General features: G+C 43.8%; 1 long non-coding RNA gene across 1 annotated transcript in view; it reads right to left on the reverse strand.

Moving 5' to 3' along the window:
- LOC147601623 (uncharacterized) overlaps positions 1–6,987 on the reverse strand; it is a 23,333-nt gene extending 16,346 nt beyond the window's left edge. Inside the window, exon 1 of the long non-coding RNA XR_015257877.1 lies at positions 6,875–6,987. This is a non-coding gene — a long non-coding RNA (uncharacterized LOC147601623). The remainder of the gene's footprint in view (positions 1–6,874) is intronic.
- Between the last annotated feature and the right edge of the window lie 337 nt (positions 6,988–7,324).

The raw sequence follows: 7,324 nt of genomic DNA on the forward strand, positions 1-7,324 counted from the left end.
AGCCCGGGGACCTTACAGCAGCGTGCAGAGCAAGCTCCCTCGCCCCGCTTCCCCAGCAGCACTGCTACCCTCGCCCCTTGTTGCATTGCACTTACACAGCACTTTCTGTCCGTCCCAGGATCCCAGGGCACAGAAAGACCCATCCACACAAAGCTGAGGGCACCTTGCAGCACACAAAGTTGCAAATAATGTGATTTCCTAGCTTGCTCTCTCCATCCCCTGATCACCCACATGGCTCAAATGGCTCAGTCCAGCTGAAAATAATCATCCCACAGTCTGAAAGCATGAAAGAAACTATTACAAATTTGGCTCCTTCCTCCTATAAAAATTGTCCAACACTACCCTAGCTGGCTTTGCAAGCTGAAAACACCCCACAGATGCCCACTTGCCACTTCACAGGATACACAAGCCATACAATCTGGTGTCATGCCGCCAAAACAGCATCTGTCAGGCTGTGATGCAGCACTCATTCAGGCACTCTGAACTACAAAGGTACCACAAAGTAATGACATCTTGGGTCATGAAAGAAACACGTATACTAGGGCGCTAAACAGGGCCAGGACAAAAACTTGAGCACTGCCCATACTGTTGAATTTTCAACAGGCTCCCTGGCCCAGTTGTGTCTGCTAGGCAATGCCCAGGCTCACTTTAGGGTACACCACAATGTAGTAATTATTCTTGAGAGAAGATGGCCAAGGCTACCTTGTTCTGGAGAGAAAGAGCTCATCCATCAGCTGTGCAGCTTCCCCTCGGGATGGCCAGGACATGGCCCATTTTACTTGCTCATCAGGGTGACCATGTGAGGCCCAGCAAAGTCCCCTGGTACTGTTCTCTGGACATGAGCCACTTTACACACCTTCACCTGGGAAGGACGGATTGCTCCTAGGGGCAGATGACTCTAGCAGCATAGATGTAACCAAAGGTATTCAAGCGCTCAGGTTCCTTTGATTTCAGGTACACAAGTACCTAAACAATAGAGACTGAATTTTACCATAATGCTGGGAGCAAGTTTTCACGTCATAGTTCATGTTCCACTGGGATGGTCCTGCTCTCCATCACCCTCACATCAGTTTTGGTGGCTCCATTTTCCATCGTGCCAATCAACTTAGCAAGGAAGGGCATGATCACTGGCTGCCTGGCTAGGGATGCAGCATGGCATGCAGCCAAAGACTGAGTGAAGGAGAAAGGGGCTGCTCCTTTCTGCAGCAGGAAGCAGATGGATTGTCTTAGATTTAAGAAGTGAAACTGCAGAAATAAATGAGATTTGCAGTTCCTAGGGAATAACATGGTTGCTGTTCTCTGCACCAGTGTTGCTTGCTGTGTCCTGCAACGCCTGGAAAAAATGTGCTGCTATGGAGCTTGGTCTGCACACCTTTCCCATCAGCATCCTGCTATGTGCACCAAGTGCCAAATGAAGTCCTTAGGCTCTACTCACACAGCCCTGCTGCTCGAAAGGGGTTTTGCCCACAGAACCTATGGAAAGAAGAGTTCAGAAAATTACGCACAGAACAGAAAATATTCTCCTATGCAAATCATATTTCTCAATGTAGGAAATACCTTTGGCCTTTCCTATTCACAATCCTGAACAGGAAATCAGTGTGTCAGGAGAGTAATTGCAGAGGAATGTTTGGTCACCTTCATGTTTTTAATATTACATATAAATCTAATATATTTACAAGTTGTTCTTACTGTATTCTATATAATATATATAATTTATATATAATACAAAGGGTTGTGAAATACTGCTGGAGAAGGTAAAAGACTAGAAGAGTTAAATAACTTGCTGAAGTCCTACAGCAAGTCCCTGATAAGAATCAAGAACAGAATCTATGTGAAATAGGAAAACAGAGCAGAATCCAAAGTGATTGGCAAGAGGCCTACCAATTTCAAGGGGACCATAATTTAATCCCTGGAGTCTTGACTTCTAACCCACCCTTCTCGTGGCACAGCACATTATCAGCTGAGAAACTGCTCTGTTTCAGGCTGATCAGCATGACGATGCATCTAACATGCATCTTGAAAAGCAAGTTATGACAAATGTGTTTTTAAATGCAGTTTAACAAAATAGGTCTAGTAGATATTAGAACCATCAAAAATGTGGTGAAAATGTTTTCCTGGATTTGCTTGCTTTATGTGATCCAGGATCCAAGTCCCTGCTATCCTTATACAGCCTAAAAGTCCAGAAAATTTATCATTTGCTTCAGCAAAACGCAGTAAGTTTCCTTCCCAAATAAGGAGTTAATGCCATGAAATTTAGAACAGCACATTCAAATGGGGTTAAACACTTTAACATGGGTTTAATTACTGTATGGCTTGATCTCCTGGAGTTCTCTTTTCACAATTAGATATCACAAGGAGATAATCAAGGACAATAATAAAGGAATAGCTGTGGATGTCACCATGCTCATTAGGGCGCATCTCTCCTCAGGAGAATAAAGAAAATAGCCAAAAAGTTGTGCTGCTTCTGTGACAAAATGAGATGAAGAGGAGAGCCATCCGTATTTGACAATGCACATCTCTTCGGAAGGCAGTGGGGTAGCCTGGGTACCAGAATACCTCAGCCTTTGAGCACCTCCAAAGCATGGGTAGAAAAAGCCAGCTTTTCTCTTCCAGATCAACCCTTCCTGCAGCAAGAGACAAGTGCAGAACTGCCCCTGGCAGACCCAGAGAGCAGCTTGCTTTCTCCATGCTCTGGGACAGCTCTGGCCCCACGCTGGGAGCCATGCAAGCCAAGCTTCCAGCAGGAGATAAGGACAGCTGGGAATACCAGCAAACACTGAGTGCATACTGGAGGGCCTGATGGGCAGCGCTCATTGTTTTCTTTGTGTGATAGGAAAACAGCAGTATCGCATCCTCTGTGCGGTCACAAAGTAACCACGTTTGTGCCCTTTGTTGTTTGCTGTTAAAAATACAGATTTCTTGGAAAATAACACTGAGGAATACACATTTTCTACTTTGTTTTCCACATATGGGGCACAATTTAGCTATAATTCCTTTAAAAGCACACATGCAAACACAATTAGTGACCTTGTGCAGATTCCTAGCTGAATGCTTTCTGTACAATGCCCAGGATTTACCTGTAATAACATCTATTAACTGGAAAAGTAACAATAGAAAATGAAAATTGTTAATAATTAAACTACAAGTCAGTTAAGACAAGTACGTTAACTTGCTTAGAGTGGAGGAACAGAGCATGGTCTTCCATGGACAGAGGACCTGCAAGCAGAGTCCAGTTCACAAGTGGACGTGCCTCTGGCCGCGTCAATGCCACTACAGATTAATCCCCCGTAGACTCAGGGTTAAAAGGCTGATCTACGTCCTGCAGTGGAGCAATGGTTACAGTGGCCCTTCTCAGCCTAGAGATTCAGGTGGAAATAGTCCTAAGGTTCAGAGATCCTTAACTTCAGCTCAGGCTTGTGATTAAAAATAAAAAGCAGAAACCTTTATCTTACAATAAAAAGCATCCACAGTTTAAACAATTGTTGTTTGATCCATAAGAGCCACAGCATATAAGCGTGATCCTTCCGGACTTATTCACATAAAGTTCTCACAACCTCAGAAGTCTTCACGAAGTGATTAGAGCAATTATTTTCCTTCCGTATGGTTTTAAAGATTATATTGATAACAAAACAAGTAACAATAAAATACCTTGAAACCTCATGAAGAATTTAGACACAAATCAACTTCAACACAAATGTTCAAATTGTCTTGGATGAGAAAAGACTTAGAAACCCTATGAAAGGTTCAGAACTCAGCTTTCTCAGATTTAGAAGACAAAGGGAAAGAAAGAAAAGTTAGGTGAGTTTCTTTCACTATTGTGTTTTGTTCCCTCCCCCCCCCAAGTTTTTTTACTTTGAAAAAAAGACTAATTTGCTCAGAAAAAAAAAAAAAAACACACAGTTTTGCTACGAGAATTCCATCCCAGATCTGAAAAAGCAATTTTGATGCTATTTGGAACAAACCCCTGTGCAAAAGGAGTACACCTTTAGGCTTTTCCATCAACCTTCTCTCGCACACCGATGTCTCTACCACTACACATGCATGCACCTTCATCTGGCTCAAACCTTCCCCATTCTACAGAGTTTCAGTGCCATCCCCACGCACACTGATTGCCAGGCACCACTGGCAATCCTTGGTGATCGCCTATTTGCATACCACAATGTTCCTCTTCGTTGATGCTCCTCCAGCAATCCCAGGGATTCTTTTTAGTGTTATGCTCACACAGGAAGGCAGCCAAGTTCCCCCGCAATCAACACTGGCACCTAATGAACAGCAGCCTCTCTGGGGTGTGCCATGGATTTAGTCTATCATTCTGTAAAACCGAGCCCATTTCAGCCAAGAAAAAAGTATTACATTCACAGCATCAGTGTGAGACAAAGTATGTCCACATTTTCTTGTGGCTGAAGTAGTCAGCTATCTATTATGCCAACACTTCATTTTTGTAGCCTAGAAAGCAATTAAATTAGTATCCAATCCCAACATCATATGTATAATCTTTAATGGAGAAAGCAAATTACTCTGAATAGGTAAGATAGTGATGGAACAGATGCTCTCTGCAGGCAGACAGGTGTGTTGCTCAGAGTAGCTATATCCATACCTCCTGCCAGTAAGCTATATTAACTGCTCTGACATCTCTTCATGACAGATAATAACCCCACTAACAAGCACCTGACTCTGCCTAAGTACCTGTTAAAAGTGTCACTGTCACTCCAGCGGGAGTTCTGCTTAATGCTCCTCTCCGGGTGAGGGGGAGAAGCTCAGCACAGAAGGTTCACTCCTCGGCTGCAACCTCCTTGCAATGAGCCACATGCTCCTGTTTTTCCATGTCCTACAATGGAACCTACAATGTGCTTGGGTTTTCTGTCACTCCCTAGAGATGCTGGAAGGATACAGTCCCAATCCTGTGGAGCTGGGAAGCCCTCTCACATTTGCCAACAGAAGTTGTGGAATAGATTATCAAAGCTTTTAAATTGACATTGCATAAAAATTACCAAATGCTTTCAATATTTCAGTTAAAGACAGGAGGGCGATAGCAATATACTTCAGCTACACTTCTCAAGAAGAGGCAAAAAGAACATTCACCTGTAGCTTTTCCAGGGTTTTCCTTCCCTTTAATGGCATGTTCTGCACTGCAGGATTTTGATTAGCAGCAATGGCCCACTCAGGAAACATGGGTGTAGTGCAATGGATCTGTGAAAAGCAAAAGAAGGTAGGAACCAACTGGATTTTTATTCTATAGATATTAGTTCTGCCAGCTAGCATAAATTTAAAGAAACAAAACAGCAGTCAGAAGGAAACACCTGCAACTCCTGAGAGTCCCTCAGCTTTGACTTTGAACTTCTTTGTTTCACCAGTTTAAATTAAGCAATTAGTCAGTAATGTGCTGCCAATTTTTTTTTTAATGTGCCTGCCAAAGAAATGTTACCCATGAGGCTTTGATAAGACCATAGGACAGAAAGGGCACACAGGAGATGGCTTAGAAATTTGTTGTTGTCACATTTAAAGGATAAAAAGCCTTTTCTCTACCACAGACATGGCAAAAAGCATAGTATTTGGATCAAATTAGCCTGCTGGGTACCTAAGAAAGATAAGTGCATGCAGAGTGTATTGACCACATACTGTTCATGCAGGGGGTTGATAGAGAACATATGTGAAGACTTTATGGTGCTGGAAGGATCTGAAGACTCCCTCCTCCCTGCCAGCAAGCTTTCTTTTGGCTGCACAGTTTGAACCTGGTTCAGTCCCTTTACTCCTGTGATCACCACCACCACGTCTGGACAACCAAAGCTAGATTTCCCTTAGGAAAGCAAAAAGTTTTACATAATCTGTCTCCTGGAAACGTTCATCTCAGCAGTCCTTCTACTCCCGTGGGCGTCTTCTCTAAATCCTGCTGCTCTCTCTGCATTCATTAATCCCCCAGATAATTCTGCATGTGCTTAAGTGATGCCTGGGAATAGGAAACATTCTCCAGTGGGGAAAGGAAGAGAAAAACAGAAGAAGTTAAAGCTCATTTTAATTTTTTTTTTCATGTTTGGGTGATAGAGTCCACTGAGACAGCATTAAACTGTATATTTCTTCAGCAGTAGCTAGCACTGAAGCCTCAGCTCTGTTCCCCTTAGACTGAGAAGAATTGTGGAGTAGAAGACTTTTCCCACGGGACTCCACTTCTGAAGAAGGTTTATTTCCCCACAGCCTGAGATCTGAGGCCACATGCCTGGAAATGGAGAAGGGAGCCTTATCCTCCATCTTAACCCTTCGTACCACGCAAACCTACAAACTTTCCTGACCTGCTGTGTTTGCTCCAGCTGCACACACACTTTCCAGGACACTAGAAAGGCCATGGGAATGTCTTGTGAACCAGGAGGGCATGTGCTGTGCTACTGTTTATGGATTTGAACATCCTCAATATTTCACATAAAAGAGAAGTTAAAACAGGCCCCAGTCACAGCATGCGCTGTATCTTACTGTATCATGAACCCCACAGGGCCCATGCAAGCAAAATCAGGCCCATTCACTGATACCTATGTCCCTTTGATATCTGTGCATCAACAAAAGTCACTCAGTCTTCTACCTGCATTTAATCCACCAGGTTTATTTTAAAGCTATCTTTAAATTAACACAACGCAGCTGCAAATGCAAAACCCTAAGCTTCTCTGCTGAGGCTTTAAAGAAGGCAAATACAGCATAAATATAGTGAGAGTGAAAATTTCTAGCAGAAAGGACTTTCAAAAAGCACTGGTAGGTGTATACTTTCTGTAAGTTAAATTTTTTAAAAGCACATAAGGAAGGAAGATCAAGCTGGCATCACATGCAATCACAAACTAAAACTGCCCCAAAAGCACAAAAATTGAGGAAAAGGAATACAAAGTTATACCTCTGCGTGTCTGTTTTACCTCCTCAAGGTGGTGGAGCCCTCCACCACCTCTGCCCACGGGTGGGAGACAGCGAATGCGAGCAGCTTTGCTGAGACAGGTCAGAGCAGCTCCAAGTGGCCTCTAGTGGAAGAGGCAGACGCTTCCCTCTGCCCCTTCCCCTCCCCTCCTTCGTTTGCTAGCCGCCGTGTTGCATGGTCCTGCATTTGGGTTTACGCCTGTAGACCTGGCACATTTAGCCCCAGTGTCCCAGAAAGCTCGTGTTGCATCACGCCTGCAGGTCCTGAGCTAGAGAGGATTACTGGGTGAAAGCAGAAGATTTTCCAGAGGAAAACCCCACAAACAGCCTTTTGGGAAGGGAGCCAGGCTCAGACTTACGTCTGTGGTCCTAAGTTGAGGATAAAGGGAAATTCCAGGCGCTGCAAGAGCATAATTTGCAGGGTAAGCACTCT

This window comes from Chlamydotis macqueenii, chromosome 2 (assembly GCF_036417535.1).
Source record: "Chlamydotis macqueenii isolate bChlMac1 chromosome 2, bChlMac1.mat, whole genome shotgun sequence".
NCBI lineage: Eukaryota > Metazoa > Chordata > Aves > Otidiformes > Otididae > Chlamydotis > Chlamydotis macqueenii.